The sequence below is a fragment of the Somniosus microcephalus genome, unplaced genomic scaffold (assembly GCF_052327205.1).
Source record: "Somniosus microcephalus isolate GS21.2 unplaced genomic scaffold, FLI_Smic_1.0 scaffold39, whole genome shotgun sequence".
In the NCBI taxonomy this organism is placed as follows: Eukaryota; Metazoa; Chordata; class Chondrichthyes; order Squaliformes; family Somniosidae; genus Somniosus; species Somniosus microcephalus.
In genome coordinates, this window is record NW_028225226.1 from 1,058,056 (window position 1) to 1,077,909 (window position 19,854).

The following is a 19,854-nucleotide window of genomic DNA, read 5'->3' on the forward strand; positions in this document are numbered from 1 at the left end:
ACTGTCTCTCTCAGACTCACTCTCTCACACAGTGTCTCTCTCAGACTCACTCTCTCAGACACTGTCTCTCAGACTCACTCTCTCACACACTGTCTCTCTCAGGCTCACTCTCTCATACACTGTCTCTCTCAGACTCACTCTCTCAGACACTGTCTCTCAGACTCACTCTCTCACACACTGTCTCTCTCAGACTCACTCTCTCAGACACTGTCTCTCTCAGACTCACTCTCACACACACTGTCTCTCTCAGACTCACTCTCTCACACACTGTCTCTCTCAGACTCACTCTCTCACACACTGTCTCTCTCAGACTCACTCTCTCAGACACTGTCTCTCTCAGACTCACTCTCACACACACTGTCTCTCTCAGACTCACTCTCTCACACACTGTCTCTCTCAGACTCACTCACACTGTCTCTCTGACTCACTCTCTGATACACTGTCTCTCTCTCACTCTCTCTCAGACTCACTCTCTCATACACTGTCTCTCTCAGACTCACTCTCTCACACACTGTCTCTCAGGCTCACTCTCTCATACACTGTCTCTCTCAGACTCACTCTCTCACACACTGCTTCTCTCAGACTCAATCTCTCACACTGTCTCACTCAGACTCTCTCTCTCACACATATAGAAACACAGAAGATAGGAGCAGGAGTAGAACATTCGGCCCCTCGAGCCTGCTCCGCCATTCAATGAGATCATGGCTGATCATCCAAATTCAGTACCCTGTCCCTGCTTTCTCCCCATATCCCTTGATCCCTTTAGCCTTAAGAAATATATCCAACTCCTTCTTGAATATATTTAATGAATTGGCCTCCACTGCCTTCTGTGGTAGAGAATTCCAAAGGTTCACCACTTTCTGGGTGAAGAAATTCCTCCTTATCTCAGTCCTAAATGGCTTACCCCTTATCCATAGACTGTGACCCCTGGTTCTTTACTCCTTGGCCATCGGGAACATCCTTCCTGCATCTAGTCTGTCCAGTCCTGTTAGAATTTTATATGTTTCAATGAGATCCCCTCTCGTTCTTCTAAATTGCAGCGAGTATAAGCCCCAATCGATCCAATCTCTCCTCATACGTCATTCCTGCCATCCCAGGTATCAGTCTGGTGAATCTTCACTGCACTCCCTCCATGGCAAGAACATCCTTCCTCAGATAAGGCGACCAAAACTGCACACAATACTCAAGGTGAGGTCTCACCAAGTCCCGGTACAACTGCAGCAAGACATCTTTGTTCCTGTACTCGAATCATCTCACTACGAATGCCAACATACCATTTACCTTCTTAACCGCATGCTGCACCTGCATGCTTACCTTCAGAGACGGGTGCACAAGGACACCCAGGTCTCGTTGCACTTCCCCTTCTCCCAATCTATTGCCATTCAGATAATCTGCCTTCCTGTTTTTGCCACCAAAGTGGATAACCTCGCTTTTTTCCACATTGTACTGCATCTGCCATGCTTCTGCCCAATCACCCAACCTGTCCAAATCATACTGGAGATTCTCGGCATCCTCCTTACAGCACACATGCCCACCCAGCTTTGTGTCGTCTGCAAACTTGGAGATATTACATCTAGTTCCCTCGTCTAGCTCATTTATATATATTGTGAATAGCTGGTCTCTCACGGTCTCTCTCAGACTCACTCTCACACACTCTCTCTCTCACACACTGTCTCTCTGACTGACTCTCACACACTGTCTGACTCTCTCTCACACACAGTCTCTCTCAGACTCACTCTCTCACACACAGTCTCTCTCAGACTCACTCTCTCACACACTGTCTCTCTCAGACTCACTCTCTCTCACACACTGTCTCTCTCAGACTCACTCTCACACACTCTCTCTCTCACACACTGTCTCTCTGACTGACCCTCACACACTGTCTGACTCTCTCTCACACACAGTCTCTCTCAGACTCACTCTCTCACACACAGTCTCTCTCAGACTCTCTCTCTCACACACAGTCTCTCTCAGACTCACTCTCTCACACACAGTCTCTCTCAGACTCACTCTCTCACACACTGTCTCTCTCAGACTCACTCTCTCTCACACACTGTCTCTCTCAGGCTCACTCTCTCACACACTCTCTCTCTCAGACTCACTCTCTCACACAGTCTCTCTCAGACTCTCTCATGCACTGTCTCTGTCAGACTCTCTCACACACTGTCTCTCTCAGACTCTCTCTCACACACAGTCTCTCTCAGACTCTCTCTCTCACACACTGTCTCTCTCAGACTTACTCCCTCACACACAGCCTCTGGGTCTCTCTCTCACACACGGTCTCTGTCAGACTCTCACTTCTTCTTAGGCATTCCCTTGGAACAGAGGATGATTTGCTTCATTACTGATAATTAGTTCTCAAGTGACTGATGAGTCCAATGCAGGACCTACAGTCTCTGTCACAGGTGGGGCAGACAGTGCTTGAAGTGGTGGGTGGGTGTGGTGCCTGGGTTGACGTGCGCTCCTTCCACTGTTTGCTCTTGGCTTCCGCTTTCTCCCGTCGAAGAGACTCGAGGTGTTTGGCGCCTTCCCGGATGCTTCTCCTCCACTTTGTGTGGTTTTGGGCCAGGGATTCCCAGGTGTTGGTGGGGATGTTGCACTTTTTCAAGGAGGTTTTTAGGGTGCCCTTGAAGCATTTCCTCTGCCCACCTGGGGCTCTCATGCCGTGTTGGAGCTCCGAGTAGAGCGCTTGTTTTGGGAGTCTCGTATCGAGCATGCGGACGATGTGGCCCATCCATCAGAGCTGATCGAGCGTGGTCAAAGCTTCAATACTGGGGATGTTGCCTGAGCGAGAACACATACATTCATGCGCCTATCCTGCCAATGGATTTGCAGGATCTTGTGGAGGCAGCGTTGGAGGTACCTCTCCAGGGCTTTGAGTTGCCTGTTGGACATGGTCCATATCTCTGAAGCATACAGGAGGGCGGGAATCACGACTGCTCTGTAGACCATGAGCTTGGTGCCGGGTTCGACGCCCTGGTCTTCAAACATGCTCTTCCTCAGGCGACCGAAAACTGCACCGGCAAACTGAAGGTGGAGTTGGACTTCATCACTGCCTCTGAGTCTCACTCTCTCACACACCGTCTCTCAGACTCACTCTCTCACACACTGTCTCTTTTAGACTCACTCTCTCACACACTGTCTCTCTCAGACTCACTCTCTCACACACTGTCTCTCTCAGACTCACTCTCTCACACACTGTCTCTCTCAGACTCACTCTCTCTCTGTCTCTCTCAGACACACTCTCTCTCAGAAGGTTGTGATTTCAAGTCCCATTCCAAAGACTTGAGCACATAAAGCTATGCTGACACTCCAGTGCAGTGCTGAGGGAGTTCTGCACTGTCGGAGGTGCAGTCTTTCAGATGAGACGTTAAACCGAGATCCCTTCTACTCTCAGGTGGATGTAAATGATCCCATGGCACTATTTCGAGGATGACCAGCGGTCCTGGCCAATATTTATCCCTCAACCAACATAACAGAAACAGATTATCTCGTCATTATCACATTGCTGTTTGTGGGAGCTTGCTGTGCACTAATTGGCGGCTGCGTTTCCCACATTACAACAGCAACTCCACTTCAAAAGTACTTCAAAGTACTTTCTTTGTTATTATAGCTATTGTCATACATTCCTATTGCACTTTTGCCCTGAATTACATTGAATTTGCAGCACAGAAACAGGCCATTGGGCCCAACTGGTGTATCGCGGTGTTTGTGACTGACACAAGCCTCCTCCCAGCCCTCTTCACCTCACCTTTCAGCATCTCCTTCTATTCCTTTCACCCTCAGCTGCTGATCAAGCTGCCCCTCAAATGGGCCTGTGCTGTTCACCTCAACTGCTCCTTGTGGGAGCGAGTTCCACATTCTAACCACTCTCTGGGCAAAGAAGTTTCTCCTGAATTCCCGGTGGGATTTATTAATGGCCAGCTTGTATTTATGGAGCCTAGTTCTGGTCTCCCCCCACAAGTGGAAGAATCTCTCCACGTCTACCCTATCAAACCCTTTCATAATCTTATAGAACTCTGAGCTCACCCCTCAGCCCTCTCTTTTCTACAGGCCTGTTCTGCCTTTCCTGATAATTATAACCTCTTAGTTTTGGTATCAACCTTGTAAATCTTTTTTGCATCTTCTTCAGTGTCTCTCCATCCTTTTAATAATATGGAGACCAGAACTGTGAAATTAAAGTTAAGTGTGGTCTAACCAAGGTTCAATACAAGTTTAACAAACCTTGTCTGCTTTTCAATTCAATCCCTTTAGAAACAAACTCAAGGGGTTGGTTTGCTTTTTTTGGCCTTATTAACCTGGGTCGCTACTTTTAGTGATTTGAGTATCTGTCCCCCAGATCACTTTGATCATCTGCCCCAGTTAGACTATTAATTTCCAAGCAGTCTGTGGCCTCCTTATTCTTCCTACGAAAATGTAAAATCTCTCACTTATCTCTGTAGAAATTCATTTGCCAATTACACGCCCATTCTGCAAGTTTATTAATGTTCTCTTGTATTTTGTCGCAGTCTTTCCCAGTATTAACTATACTCCCCCAATTTGGTGACATCTGCAAATTTTGAAATTGTGTTTCCGATTCTCAATTCCAAACCGTTTGTGTAAATTGTGAACAGTGCTCCCAGCACCGATCCTTGTGGAACACCACTTCCCAACATTTTCCAGTCAGGGTAGCTCCCCTTAACCCCGACTCTCTGTTTTCCATTCTGCATCCAGCTTGCTAGCCATTCTGCTACCGGTCCCCTGACTCCACATGCTCTGACCATAGTCATGAGTCTACGATGCGGTACCTTATCGAAGGCCTTTGGAAAATCCTAATCTATTACACCTACTGTATTATCCTTGTCTTCTCTTTGTTACTACTTCACAGAATTGAATAAGGTTGGTCATGCATGACCTTCCCTTTTGAAATCCGTCCTGACTATTCTTTATTACGTTTTCTGTTTCCACATGTTTTTCTACTGTGGGTACATTGCAGGATATTGTCATACATGCTTAGTGGCCGCATGTGGGGGTATCATAGATATTGTTGACATGAATCAACTGAGCGGCCTGCGGTTGGCGCTGTCCAGGGAGAGTATGAAAACTGTGGAGGTATTGTATGATATGGGATATACCTCAAACATCCATTGCCTTTATTACCGCTACAATTGACGATTCCAACGCTCTCCTGGCCAGCGTCCCACCTTCTCCCTTCCGTAAACTGCAGGTCATCCAAAACTCTGCTGTCCGTGTCCAACTCGCACCAAGTCCCGTTCACCCATCACCCCTGTGCTCGCTGACCTACATTGCCTCCCGGTTAGGCAATGGCTCAATTTAAAATTCTCATCCTTGTTTTCAAATCGCTCCAGGGCCCCTTCCTCCCTATCTTTGTAATCTCTTCCAGCCCCACAAAACTCCCTCCGAGGTATCTGTGCTCCTCTAATTCCGGCCTCTTGAGCATCCCTGATTTTAATCACTCCTCCATTAGTGGCCGTGCCTTCAGCTGCCTCGGCCCTAAGCTCTGAATTTCCTCTCTAAACCTTTCTACCTCTCTTTCCTCCTTTAAACCTTTGAACAACATTTTGGCAATCTGCCCTAATGTGGCTCGTTGTCAAATTTTGTCTGAAATGCTCCAGTGTATCATCCTGGGACTTTTTACCATTTTTAGTACGTTAAAGATGCTATATAAATACAAGTTGTTGTTGTATTACCCTCATGTCGAAGCTTTGTAGGACATTGTCATATATCCCTATTGCCCTTATTGAGGTACTGTAGGATATTGTCATATAAATCTCTATTGCCCTTTTTGAGATATTGGAGGATATTGTCATATATCCCTATTGCCCTTATTGAGGTCTTGGAGGATATTGTCATATATCCCTATTGCCATTATTGAGGTATTGTAGGATATTGTCATATATCCCTATTGCCCTAATTGAGGTCTTGGAGGATATTGTCATATATCCCTATTGCCGTTATTGAGTATTGGAGGATATTGTCATATATCCCTATTGCCCTTATTGAGGTATTGGAGGATATTGTCATATATCCCTATTACCGTTATTGAGGTATTGGAGGATATTGTCATATATCCCTATTGCCCATATTGAGGTATTGGAGGATATTGTCATATATCCCTATTGCCCTGATGTGGGATATGAGAAGCACAGGACATAGAAACAGGAAGAGGCCCTTCAGCCCATCGAGCCTGTCCCTCCATTCAATGAGATCGTGGCTGATCTGTGTCCTAACTCCATCCACCCGACTTAGCTCCAGATCCCTTAATACCCTTGGCGATGATAAATCTATCGAACTCAGATATGAAATTATTATTTGCGCTGACTTCTACTGCTTTTTGTGGAAGAGGGTTCCACACTTCTACCACCCTTTGTGTGAAGAAGTGTTTCCTAAATTCTCTCCTGAATGGCCTGGCTCTGATTTTAAGGTTATTACCCGTTGTTCGAGACTCCTCCACCAGTGGAAATAGTTTTTCTCTATCCTATCAATTCCTTTCAAAATCCTGGAAACCTCAATCAACTCACCCCTTAACCTTCTATATTCCAGGAACAGAAGCCAGGTTTATGTAATCTCACCTCATACTTTAACCCTTGGTCCCAGTTAACATGCTCCAAGTCCAGGATATCCTTTACCAGGTGCGGTGCCCAGAACTGTACACAGTGCTCCAGATGAGATCTAACCAGGGCTTTGTAAAGCTCTAGCAATCCCCCTTGTATTCTGGCCCTCTCAATATAAATTGGGTGAGTAGCGCCACCTGTTAGCACCTAAAGAGGCAGGCAGTGGCTGTAGCGCCACTGGCTGCACCTCCCGCGATATTCAGGAGGGGTGCTAATGGTGGCGTTAGCCTGTTGCGCTGCACCGCCACCGATGACGTCATCGGTGTGCGCAGCGCCCCATTCGTGCCCCGTTCGTGATATTTGGTAGCGAACAGTGCAGTTGTGCCGTTCGCTACCCTCGCCCGGTTCACGGGGCCTTACTGTGCCGGCAGTGGCGCAAGTTAAGGTGGAGGTGCGGGGCGGCCGCCTGCCAGCACCTCCGTCCCTGGCCTCCTAACCCCACCCCCGCGGCATTGCCGGCTGTTTCCCGAGAGCCCGGCACTTCTCCTTGGTGCCGGGCTCATTTCCCAGCACTCGCGATTGATGTTCGCGCTGTTGCAGGCACCTCCCCCTTAACAGTGGGAGGAAGGCCTGCAGTACCGCAGCGTGCTGTGCCGCAGTGTGTGGCGCTGCGGCACGTTGCACTGCGATAATCAGTTTCAGCGCCCTAAGAGGGACGCGGAGCGACTCGAGTCTCGCCCCGTGTCCCTCGAGGGGCACTGAAACTGAATTTCTGGCGATCGGTATTACTACGATCGCTGCGCTAAATCCTGCGCTCAGGCGACTTTTGCGCCACTTTGGCGCCACAACCCAATTTCTAGGCAAAGGCTCACATTCCATTGGCTTTGTTGATTATTTTTTGTACCTGATCACTATATTTTAGTGATCTCTTTACACAAACCCCTAAATGTCTTTGGACCTTCACTGTTCCCAGCTTTCCACCATTTAAACAATACTCACATCTGTCTTTCTTTGGTCCAGAATGGATGACCTCACATTTAACTGTTGAAATCCACCTGCCACAGTTTTGCCCACTCAGTTAATCTATCAATGTCTCTTTGTAATTTTATGCTCCCCTCTGCACTACTTACTGTGCCACCTATCTTTGTGTCATCGGCAAACCTGGATATATGGCTCGCTATTATGTTATCCCTGTCATTAATAAATATAGTGAATAGTTGACCCCCCCAGCACAGATTCTTGTGGACACCACAAGTCACTTCCTTCCAATTCGAGTACATTCCCACTGTCCCTACTCTCTGTCTCCCACCGCCTAACCAATCTCCTAACGAGCCCAATAATTTGCCTTCAATTCCATGACCTTTAATTTTAGCTAACAGTCTCTTATACTGAACCTCATTGAATCCATTCTGGAAGTCCATATACAACATATCCACAGACATTCCTCTGTCTACTACTTCAGCTAATTCCTCAAAATTCAATGAGGTTCGTTAGACATGACCTGCCCTCTACACATCCATATTGTCTCTCTCTAATCAACTCACATTTCTCTCCGTGCTCAGTCACTTTGTCCTTGGCTGTAGGAGATTGTCATATATTCCTATCTCCCGTGTGGATGTATTACAGGATATTGTCAAACATCCTTTATCTCCAATACAAGTTCGAGGTGAAGGGAAACAGTGAAAAAACCTTTGACTTCGTTCAATAAAGTTATAATCAATCAGATACTGAAATATAACCCCTTCCATGCAGTGTATATGAGATATCGGTACCAATAAAACTCACACACCCCAGAGATACCGGCTTTGCTCCTCAAAGAGTCGATTTGAAGAGTTCCCCTTTTTTTATTACTCTGAGCTTCAGATTGCTGTATTCTTATATTTTTCATATTGGGACACGTGTGGGAATCATAAACCATCACTCCCTCCCTGTGTGTATCCTGATGATACAGTGGTTCTCATTTGTTCGGGAAGCCTTGGATGTTTGATCGCTTCCAACCTTTATTGCAAAGACAACGTTTGTCTCTTCTCCACACGAGCAGTTGAAATTCCTGCTTCACACTCCCCCCTGCTGTGATAAAAGTCTGTCTCTTTCAGTGTGTGTCTTTCTCTCGTGTGTTTTAAACTTGCTCCATCCGGAGGGACCACCCGGCATCGAACTCGGCACCAGCTAAGAACACGGCAACGGCACACCCAGCCCCGTCGACCCTGCAAAGTCCTCCTCACCAACATCTGGGCAATTGTGCCAGAATTGGGAGAGCTGTAACACAGACTAGTCAAGCAACAGCCTGACATAGTCATAATCACAGAATCTTACCTTTCAGCCAATGCCCCAAACTCCTCCATCACGATCCCTGGGTATGTCCTGTCTCACCGGCAGGACAGACCCACCAGGGGTGGCGGCACTGTGGTATACAGTCGGGAGGGAGTGGCCCTGGGAGTCCTCAACATTGACTCCGGACCCCATAAAAGTCTTGTTGCTTCAGGTCAAGCATGGGCAAGGAAACCTCCTGCTGATTACCACCTCCCTCCCACCCTCAGCTGATGAATCAGTGCTCCTCCATGTTGAACACCACTTGGAAGAAGCACTGAGAGTAACAAGGGCACAGAATGTACTCTGGGTGCGGGACTTCAATGTCCATCACCATGAGTGGTTCGGTAGCACCACTACTGACCGAGCTGGCTGAGTCCGGAAAGACATATCTGCCAGTCTGGGCCTCCGGCAGGTGGTGAGAGAACCAAAATGAGGGAAAAACCTACTTGACCTCGTCCTCACCAATCTACCTGTCGCAGATGGATCTTTCCATGACAGCATTGGCAGCAGCGACCACCGCACAGTCACTGAGGAGACGAAGTCCCGTCTTCACACCGAGAACACCCTCCATCATGTTGTGTGGCACTACCACCGTGCTAAATGGGACAGATTCAGAACAGATCTAGCAGCTCAAAACTGGGCATCCATGCGGCGCTGTGGGCCATCAGCAACAGCAGAATAGTATTCAACCACAATCTGTACCACCAAGGCCTGGCCTGGTTCAATAAGGAGTGCAGAAAACCATGCCAGGAGTAGCAGCAGGCATACCAAAAATGAAGTGCTAAAAAGCGGAAGCAGCATGCTATAGACAGGGTGAAGTGATCCCACAATCAATGGATCAGATCAAAGCTCTGCAGTCCTGCCACATTCAGTCGTGAATGGTGGTGGACAATTAAACAACTAACGGGAGGAGGAGGCACCATGAATATCCCCATCCTCAATGATGGCGGAGTACAGCACGTGAGTGCAAAAACACGGCTGAAGCGTTTACCACCACGTTTATCACCATCTCACCCCCTCTCACTCTCTCTTCGCCCTCTCTCTCTCCCTCCCCTCTCTCTCCCGCCCCCTCTCTCTGCCGCCCCCTCTCTCTCCCGCCCCCTCTCTCCCCGCCCCCTCTCTCTCCCGCCGCCTCTCTCTCCCGCCCCCTCTCTCTCCCGCCCCCTCTCTCTCCCGCCCCCTCTGTCTCCCGCCTCCCCTCTCTCCCGCCCCCCCTCTCTCCCGCCCCCCCTCTCTCCCGCCCCCCCTCTCTCCCGCCACCCCTCTCTCCCGCCACCCCTCCCTCCCGCCCCCTCTCTCTCCCGCCCCCTCTCTCTCCCGCCCCCTCTCTCTCTACCTCCGTTCTCTCGCTCATCCTCTCACTCCTTCCCCGCTCTCTCTCCCTCCCCCTCTCTCTCCCTCCCCACTCCCTCTCTTTCTCTCCCTCCCCCCTCCCTCTCTTTCTCTCTCTCCCTCGCTCCCCCCCTCTCCCACCCTACGATTCACACTGTTGTCTCCCTATTAATGTGTCCAGTTTTAGATGTGGCCGTGTAATAATACTGTGTAATGTCGATGTAATGAGTACAGACTCTGAACACAAAGCTTCCTGTGGGCAATTGGGGAGAGGAACACCAGCAGACTCTGCAGGAATTCCCACTGGGAGCACAAATTCATAACATCAACTAGTTTATGTCGATTAGATTTGATTGGCTTTCAGGGAAATATTTTTACATCAATTTAAACATCAACCCACAGCTGTACGATGGGGTTAATTATGAGGTCATTGTGATGAAATATTCCATTCATCACTGCCTGTGACTGTGGTTGGTTTCAGGTTCCCCCTTACCATTGTATTGCCTGTGACTGTGGTTGGTTTCAGGTTTCTGCTCACCATTGTACTGTGTATTGGAATGTATTGAATGTGTTGTGTGTAGGGCTCCGCCCATACCTGGCCTCTATGTAAGCCAGCTCAGTCTGGCCTCACAGCCAGTACTGCAGACCTCCAGGGAAGATACCTCTCTCCACTGCGTGTTATCTTCTCAGTTAATAAAAGCCTTGTTTTGTTTCGCTAACATCGAGTCTCGGGATTATTGAGGCACATCAATTTTATTAACTTATTTTTCAACACAATGGATCAACTCCTGAAACCCGAACGTTTGGATTTGGATCAGCATGCTCCGGACGCATCAGCACGCTTCGGACACTGGTTTATGTGTATGGAATTCTTCCTGGACAATTCCGCAGCCGTCAAAGACGCTACGGACGCTGCGAGTATGAAACTCGGAATTCTGCGGAATTGGGTAAGCCACCGGGTTTACCCCATCATCCAAGACGCTGACACGTACCTGGCCGCCTGCGACATCTTAAAGGCGCATTACCAGCAGCCTACGAATGAGGTGTATGCTAGGCATCTGCTCGCCACTCGCGCACAGCGACCTGGGGAATCGGTGGAGGAGTTCCTAGGCACCCTGAAAATGCTTGGCAAAGACTGCAAGTGCCGAGATGTAAAAGCCGCAGTGTACACCGATGAGCTTGTTCGCGATACCTTTATCACAGGCCTCAGCTCCACTTACATCCGGCAAAGACTGCTGGAAAAAACGGGATTGGACCTGAAACAGGCTGCGGACACCGCGCGATCACTGGATGTGGCCCAGAGAAACTCGGACGCCTACTCTTCAGCCCGTGCCGTCCACGCCGCCACGTGTGCACCAAGGGCGCCGCCATCTTGGAAGGCATCTTCCCCGCCCGGCAGCCCGACACCGTCGGGGCCCCGCTCTCCCCCCCAGAAGCCCTACGACAGCCGCGACGCGTCGGGGACCCAACTGCTACTTCTGCGGGCAGCCAAAGCACACCAGAAATCTGTGCCCGGCGAAAGGCACCACCTGCTTTAAGTGCGGTAAGAAGGGGCACTTTGGGAAGGTGTGCAGAGGGAACCCCGCTGGAAAACCAAAACCCGCTACAGCCGCGTGTGCGCCGTGGGAGCGGCCATCTTGGACGCCATCTTGCCCGACCTCGTGGGGTCGCCATCTTGTGAGCAGACAGCGTGGACGCCATCTTGTCTCGATCAGGGCCCTACAGTGGCATCGGTCACAGTGGACCAGACCAGGCCCCACCCGCTATCCAAATCAATGGTGGACATCGAGGTAAACGGGTGCGGGGTTAAATGTTTAATTGACAGTGGAAGCACGGAGAGTTTTATCCACCCGGAACTGGCACGACAACTCTCCCTAAAGGTGGTCCCTACTCGGGGTACCATCTCTATGGCTGACAAAACCCAGACATCGACCATTCTGGGTTACTGCACGGTACAATTGTCCATTAACGGGACTGTATACGATAATTTTAAAGTATTAATCATGAAGAATCTATGCGCGAGCGTGATCTTGGGCCTGGATTTCCAGTGCAACCACCAAAGCATCACGCTCAAGTACGGTGGGTCCCAGCCGCCCCTCACAGTGTGCGGCCTGGCTACCCTGAAGGTAAAGCCGCCTTCGCTATTCGCGAACCTCACCCCTAACTGCCGGCCAATAGCGACCAAAAGCAGGAGGTACAGCTGGGAGGACAGGCGGTTTATCGCAACCGAGGTAGACAGGCTCCTGAAAGAGCGCATTATTGAATGCAGCAATAGCCCGTGGCGCGCCCAAGTGGTGGTGGTAAGGGGTAGCGAGAAGAAATGGATGGTGATCGACTATAGCCAAACGATCAACAGGTACACCCAACTAGACGCCTACCCGCTACCCCGCATATCAGAAATGGTGAACCAAATCGCCCAATACCGGGTGTTCTCCACCATCGACCTCAAGTCAGCGTACCACCAGCTCCCTATCAGACCAGAGGACCGCCCGTACACCGCCTTCGAGGCGAACGGACGCCTCTACCAATTCCTCAGAGTCCCCTTTGGGGTGACGAATGGGGTCTCGGTCTTCCAGAGGGAGATGGATCGCATGGTCGATGACCACCACTTGCAGGCAACCTTCCCCTACCTCGACAACGTCACCATCTGCGGTCACAACCAGCAGGATCACGACTCGAACCTCGAGAGGTTCCTGAAAAGCGCACAAAAACTCAACCTCACCTACAACGAGGACAAGTGCGTTTTCAACACCACGCGCCTCTGCATACTAGGCAGCGTGGTGGAGAATGGGGAAATCGGACCAGACCCCGACCGATTGCGCCCCCTACGGGAGCTGCCCCTGCCCAACACTCCCAAAGCCCTGAAAAGGTGCCTGGGGTTATTTTCTTATTATTCCCAATGGGTCCCCAACTACTCCGACAAAGCCCGCCCCCTCTTGAAAGCATCCTCTTTTCCGCTCTCTGCTGAGGCCCACGCCGCCTTCAAAAGCATTAAGCAGGATATTGAGCGGGCCACGCTACAGGCAGTGGACGAGAACACTCCATTTCAAGTGGAAATTGATGCGTCTGACTTTGCCTTGGCGGCCACCCTCAACCAGGCGGGGCGGCCCGTAGCTTTCTTCTCGAGGACCCTCCAAGGGCCCGAGATCAGACACTCCTCCGTGGAAAAGGAGGCCCAAGCCATCGTGGAGGCAGTGCGCCACTGGCGCCACTGCCTAGCCGGCAAATGCTTCACCCTACTTACCGACCAGCGGTCGGTAGCGTTTATGTTCAATAACAAACAGAGGGGGAAGATCAAAAATGATAAGGTTCTTAGGTGGCGGATCGAGCTCTCCACCTTCGAGCATGACATCATTTACCGGCCAGGGGCCCTTAACGAACCCCCAGATGCCCTCTCACGAGGGATGTGTGCCAGCGCCACCGGGGATCGGCTACAGACCCTCCACAATGACCTCTGCCACCCAGGGGTCACGCGGCTGTTCCACTTCATAAAGTCCTGCAACTTACCCTACTCGATTGAGGAAGTTCGGTCTCTGACCAGGAACTGCCGCACTTGCGCTGAATGCAAGCCTCGGTTCTACCACCCTGATAGAGCCCACTTAATCAAAGCTACACGGCCCTTTGAGCGGCTCAGCTTAGATTTCAAGGGCCCCCTCCCATCCGTCGACCGCAATGTTTACTTCCTGAACATTGTGGACGAATACTCCCGGTTCCCATTCGCCTTCCCCTGCCCAGACATGACCAGCGCCACGGTCATTAAATGCCTCAACAGCCTGTTCTGCCTGTTCGGTATGCCGAGCTACATCCACACGGATAGGGGGGCGTCCTTCATGAGTGAAGAGCTACGCCAGTACATGCTGTCCAGGGGTATTGCCACGAGCCGTACCACCAGCTACAACCCCCGGGGTAACGGTCAAGTGGAGCGAGAGAACGGGACAGTATGGAAAGCAGTCAATCTAGCTCTAAGGACCAAGGGCCTCCCTATCTCCCGCTGGCAGGAAGTCCTCTCAGATGTGCTCCATTCGATACGGTCGCTATTGTGTACTGCCACTAATGCCACGCCTCATGAACGAATGTTTAGCTTCCCCCGGAAATCCACCTCAGGCGTATCCATGCCGTCATGGCTCTCCACCCCGGGTCCGGTATTCGTGCGAAGGCATGTGAGGGGCCATAAGACGGACCCTCTCGTGGAGCCAGTGCACCTACTCCAAACCAACCCCCAATACGCGTATGTCCGGCACGCCGACGGAAGGGAGGACACCGTGTCAATAAAAGATGTCGCCCCAGCCGGTGACGACAACAACCATGGCAATAGCAGCAACAACGACCACAGCAACTCTTACCCACCCACTACTCTTTCATCACCCCCGGAAGAACATCGACCAACGGCACCCCCACCAACTACCCCTTCAACAACCCTGGCGGCACCCCCGGCAGAGACCCAGGAGGCCACCGGGGACACCCGCGACACCACAACAGCCACGTCGGTCGCAGAGGACTACCAAACCCCCGAACAGACTAAATCTATAGAAGGGGTGAATGTGATTAAATATTCCATTCATCACTGCCTGTGACTGTGGTTGGTTTCAGGTTCCCCCTTACCATTGTATTGCCTGTGACTGTGGTTGGTTTCAGGTTTCTCCTCACCATTGTATTGTGTATTGGAATGTATGGAATGTGTTGTGTGTAGGGCTCCGCCCATACCTGGCCTCTATGTAAGCCAGCTCAGTCTGGCCTCACAGCCAGTACTGCAGACCTCCAGGGAAGATACCTCTCTCCACTGCGTGTTATCTTCTAAGTTAATAAAAGCCTTGTTTTGTTTCGCTAACATCGAGTCTCGGGATTATTGAGGCACATCAGTCATCATCAGCAGTGAGGTAATCAGCTGGCAGGTCAGGTGACCGCTTGAGCCACAAGGCATCAAAACCCGATCTGTGACTGGATTCAGAGCCCAAACCCTGTCACAATGGCCTTTTCAAATCAACTTACTGGCTGCTGGAAAACACAGCAGGTAAACTTTGTGTTTGACCGCGAGGAGAGCGAGTGAGAGATTTACAAAACACAATCAACTCTTGTGAAGATCAGTGAGTAAAGGCTGAGAGCTCTGTGCTCGAGCAGACCGTGAGTTTATCAATAGGAGCTAGGCCGAGAAATTCCTTTCCCCGAGAATGGGTGCGGGGATCGGGATGGGCTCGCAACACAGGCCCGTTCGGAGGACTGCAGGCTGTTTGCCAACTTCGTGCTGCCGACTCTGCTGAGCACTGAGCACGGGGGGGTGAATAACGCCAAGGGCGCGGGTCCGATCCCCGTACGGGCCATCAGCCTAATTTTATGGTCTTTCCGAAAATATAAAATACAAACTTTAGAAGGAAGCCAATGCAGACAGAATCTCACGGGGGATTTATTTGGATTAACATCCACTGCACCTTTGCCACCGGGGCTGAGAGACACATCTTTCTGTTTATTTGTCTTTCTGGGTTTGCTGATGAAAGTTGAACAGGCGGCCTGTTCCCGATAATGGTCCCAAGCAGGTAAGAGACAGACAGAGCGGCTCTGACCCCGCGAGATGGGCAAAAGGCTTCAGTTCAGGAGAAATGCATCAATGAATTGTTCGCCCAGCACTGAGAGAGACAACATCCAGAGAAAAACACAGGAGGAAATCGATTTCAAGTGGATGCCTACCCGCACTTGGTGCCGTGCTTTCGCGAACACGTCTTTTGTGTGCTCGTCTAAAAAATGTCATTTTGTCCGAACAGTTTGCCTGTCGCGAAAGGATCTGAATTGCAAAGGAGCAGGCAGGAACAACTGCATTGCTGTGCTTGCTGGAGCTTCCCTGGTGATCTACTGGTTAGGATTCGGCGCTCTCATTGCCGCGGCCCGGGTTCGATTCCCGGTCAGGGAACAGTGCGTTTTGGGGCTGTTTGAATTGCCCGATTTGTAGAGCCTCTCAATCGAGCTTGAGCGCACCACAGTCCGGAAGGGTCAGCGCGCTCCCTGCTTCCAGCACGATTCGCTGGAACCACAGTCTCTCCCACAATTCTCCAAACACCGATGGATTCTTTGGGCGGTTGCCCTCGGTCGGCGCCCGTTGCTCAGACTACGACCTTCCAGGACCTTCCTTTCAGGTGAGATCCCCGTGAGATGATGCCACACTGCAGGTGAGTTCGAACTTACTCGTCGCCACTGTAAAGTCTGCACCTCAATAATACACGCACTTCGGGAGAACAGTTTAACAGGTACTTTACTGAACAAGAGGCAGCTTGAAACTGAAACTACAGAAGCCTGCTAGGGCCTTTTATACAGGGGTGGTCACTGCCAGTACTGCAGTCTAAGACCAGTTATTCCCTTAAAGGTACATACACAACAGAGAACAATAAATCAACCGTCATTGATTCAGGCAGCAAACGGTCCAGCAACCGTGGTTGGTACGCAAATGCCTTCACCCTGTATGTCCGAAATTTCCAGCAACTGGGACAACAAGAATTCAGGTTCCACAGAGATTTGAACTCTGATTGCTGGATTCAGAGTCCAGAGTGCTAACCATTACACCATGGAACCGTTGCTGAAGATTTCATTAGCTCTTTTCTCAAAATCAACAACATTAACGTCCCCACCATTCAACTTTGTCTCGGCCTGGTCTCATCCTTAACTTCAGCTTGCCCAATTGCCCCTCTGCTAAGCCTCGGTTCTGAGCAAATCACACAGCCGCCTTGATGGATCTTGGTTCTCAAAACGCTGCTTCTTTCTCACACTGCTCAGAGCAGCTTGTATTACAGTCCTGCCTGATAAAATGTGTATAAACCTTGCAAGGCACTGCTGCACCAAAGAAAAGCAATTGTTAACTTTTTTCGAGAATACGAAGTGCAATGCCTACGTTTCAAGAAGCTCTGCTTTCAATGACAACAAGTATGCCAGCCGAATGCAGCTTGCAAAGAAAATGTTGAGCAATCTGCTGTGGAATCAAATGAAGCACTGAACAACACATATCTTTCTGCTCCGCTCATTTGGAACAGGGAATGAGAGGTTCAGCCTATCATCTGATGTCGAGAACAATAAATCAACCGTCATTGATTAAGGCAGCAAAAGCCCAGTGACCGTGGTTGGTATGCAGATGCCAAGCATGTATGCCCTAAATTTCCAGCAGCTGGGACAACAAGAATTCAGGTCCCACCGAGATTTGAACACGGATCACTGGATTTAAAGTCCAGAGTGGTCACCATTACACCATGTAACCGTTGCTGAAATGTTCATTAGATTCTTTGCTCAAAATCAACAACATTACCGTCTCCACCATTATACTTTGTCTCGGCCTGATCTCATCCTTAACTTCAGCTTGCCTACTTGCCCCTCTGCTAAGCTTCGGTTCTGAGTAAATCACACAGCTGCCGTGATGGCTATCGGTTCACAAATCTGTGCTTTTTCACACTGCTCATAGCAGCTTGTATTGCAGTCCTGCCAGGTAAAATGTGAATAATCTTTGCAAGGCACTGCTGCACGATAGATAAGCAATTGTTAACTTTTTTCGAGAATATGAAGTGCAATGTCTACGTTTCAAGAAGCATTGCTTTCAATTTCAGCAAGTATGCCAGCCGAATGCAGCTTAAAAGAAAATGTTGAGCATTCTGCTGTGCAGTCAAACGAAGCACTGGACAACACACATTTTTCTCCCCCTCTTATTTGGAACTGGGAATGAGAGGTTGAGCCGATCATCTGATGTCGAGAACAATAGATCAACCGTCATTGATTCAGGCAGCAAACGGTCCCGTAACCGTGGTTGGTATGCAGATGCCAAGCTTGTATGTCCCAAATTTCCAGCAGCTGGGACAACAAGAATTCAGGTTCCACCAAGATTTGAACTCGGATCGCTGGACTCAAAGTCCAGAGTGGTCACCATTACAGCATGCAACCGGCGCTGAAGAATTCATTCGAATCTTTTCTTAAAATCAACAACATTACCGTCGCCACCATTATACTTTGTCTCGGTCTGGTCTCATCCTTAACTTCAGCTTGCCCACTTGCCCCTCTGGTAAGCCTCGGTTCTGAGTAAATCACACAGCTGCCTTGATGGCTATCGGTTCACAAATCTCTGCTTCTTTTTCACACTGCTCATAGCAGCTTGTATTGCAGTCCTGCCAGGTAAAATGTGAATAATCTTTGCAAGGCACTGCTGTACGAAAGATAAGCAATTGTTAACTTTTTTCGAGAATACGAAGTGCAATGTCTACGTTTCAAGAAGCACTGCTTTCAATTTCAGCAAGTATGCCAGCCGAATGCAGCTTAAAAGTAAATGTTGAGCATTCTGCTGTGCAGTCAAACGAAGCACTGGACAACACACATTTTTCTCCCCCTCTTATTTGGAACTGGGAATGAGAGGTTGAGCCTATCATCTGATGTCGAGAACAATAAATCAACCGTCATTGATTCAGGCAGCAAACGGTCCCGTAACCGTGGTTGGTATGCAGATGCCAAGCTTGTATGTCCCAAATTTCCAGCAGCTGGGACAACAAGAATTCAGGTTCCACCGAGATTTGAACTCGGATCGCTGGATTCAGAGCCCAGAGTGCTTACCATTACACCATGGAACCTTTGCTAAACAGTTCCCTAGATTCTTTTCTCAAAATCAACAACATTACCATCTCCACCATTATACTTCGTCTCGGCCTGGTCTCATCCTTAACTTCAGCTTGCCCACTTGCCCCTCTGCTAAGCCTCGGTTCTGAGCAAATCACACAGCTGCCTTGATGGCTATCGGTTCACAAATCTCTGCTTCTTTTTCACACTGCTCATAGCAGCTTGTATTGCAGTCCTGCCAGGTAAAATGTGAATAATCTTTGCAAGGCACTGCTGTACGAAAGATAAGCAATTGTTAACTTTTTTCGAGAATACGAAGTGCAATGTCTACGTTTCAAGAAGCACTGCTTTCAATTTCAGCAAGTATGCCAGCCGAATGCAGCTCAAAAGAAAATGTTGAGCATTCTGCTGTGCAGTAAAACGAAGCACTGGACAACACACATTTTTCTCCCCCTCTTATTTGGAACTGGGAATGAGAGGTTGAGCCTATCATCTGATGTCGAGAACAATAAATCAACCGTCATTGATTCAGGCAGCAAACGGTCCCGTAACCGTGGTTGGTATGCAGATGCCAAGCTTGTATGTCCCAAATTTCCAGCAGCTGGGACAACAAGAATTCAGGTTCCACCGAGATTTGAACTCGGATTGCTGGATTCAGAGCCCAGAGTGCTTACCATTACACCATGGAACCTTTGCTGAACAGTTCCCTAGATTCTTTTCTCAAAATCAACAACATCACCATCTCCACCATTATACTTTGTCTCGGCCTGGTCTCATCCTTAACTTCAGCTTGCCCACTTGCCCCTCTGCTAAGCTTCGGTTCTGAGCAAATCACACAGCTGCCTTGATGGCTATCGGTTCACAAATCTCAGCTTCTTTTTCACACTGCTCATGGCAGATTGCATTGCAGTCCTGCCAGGTAAAATGTGAATAATCTTTGCAAGGCACTGCTGCACGATAGATAAGCAATTGTTAACTTTTTTCGAGAATACGAAGTGCAATGTCTACGTTTCAAGAAGCACTGCTTTCAATTTTAGCAAGTATGCCAGCCGAATGCAGCTTGCAAAGAAAATGTTGAGCAATC

General features: G+C 49.5%; 2 non-coding genes across 2 annotated transcripts; both read right to left on the reverse strand.

Moving 5' to 3' along the window:
• Window positions 1–16,685: 16,685 nt before the first annotated feature.
• Window positions 16,686–16,757, reverse strand: trnaq-cug (transfer RNA glutamine (anticodon CUG)). Its single transcript has one exon. It is a non-coding gene; the product is annotated as a tRNA-Gln (tRNA).
• Window positions 16,758–18,712: 1,955 nt separating this feature from the next.
• Window positions 18,713–18,784, reverse strand: trnaq-cug (transfer RNA glutamine (anticodon CUG)). Its single transcript has one exon. It is a non-coding gene; the product is annotated as a tRNA-Gln (tRNA).
• Window positions 18,785–19,854: the final 1,070 nt, after the last annotated feature.